Consider the following 721-nt stretch of genomic DNA (forward strand, 5'->3'; position numbering starts at 1 on the left):
GGCTTTCCAATATCCAAGAACAACCAAACTTGTTCCTACAACCAATCGCGACAACAAACAAATATTGAAAACAAACTGCCAGAAAAAACAGAAAAGAACAACCTCACAAGTGAAACCACGAAACCAAAACTAACCGTTAACTTTCTAATCCCTCCGGTGAAAAGCAAGGTATATACGTCCAGAAGCTTCCCACAAAATTTCAGCACGATCAGATTATAGATGAAACCGCAATCGTCCTCGTAACACCCGCTGGTCTCAATCCGCGAATGAGAAGAAACACCCCACGAAACTGCCAATATCTCCTAGAATATTAACTCAAAATCACTTCTGTAAAAAGGAGAGTGTACGAAAATCTCTTAGCTACAACCCTACCAAAAATCAGTACCTTTCGAAATGATTTGACCAGTCGGATCCTCCTTCTCCCAAACCCTGACAGTTCTGTTTCTCTCTTAACTCTAAGGAAAAAGCTTGATCTCCTTCTCTTTCTCCTTTACACCAAAAACCAACACTTAACTCTCTTTCTCTCCCTCTCTCTGATGAAAATGTCGACCAAAGCACAAAAAGGAGGAAGTGTCTACAAAAAGAAGGAGAAATAAGAGTTTTTGGTTTTATTAAATTAAACCAGAATTTAATTAAACTAAAAATCAATTCCTTCGGTTTTCCCTACATCCCAATTTTAGAAAGAGGATGTTACAATTTTGTTGAGTTTCTTCTTGTTATG

This window comes from Camelina sativa, chromosome 9 (assembly GCF_000633955.1).
Source record: "Camelina sativa cultivar DH55 chromosome 9, Cs, whole genome shotgun sequence".
NCBI lineage: Eukaryota > Viridiplantae > Streptophyta > Magnoliopsida > Brassicales > Brassicaceae > Camelina > Camelina sativa.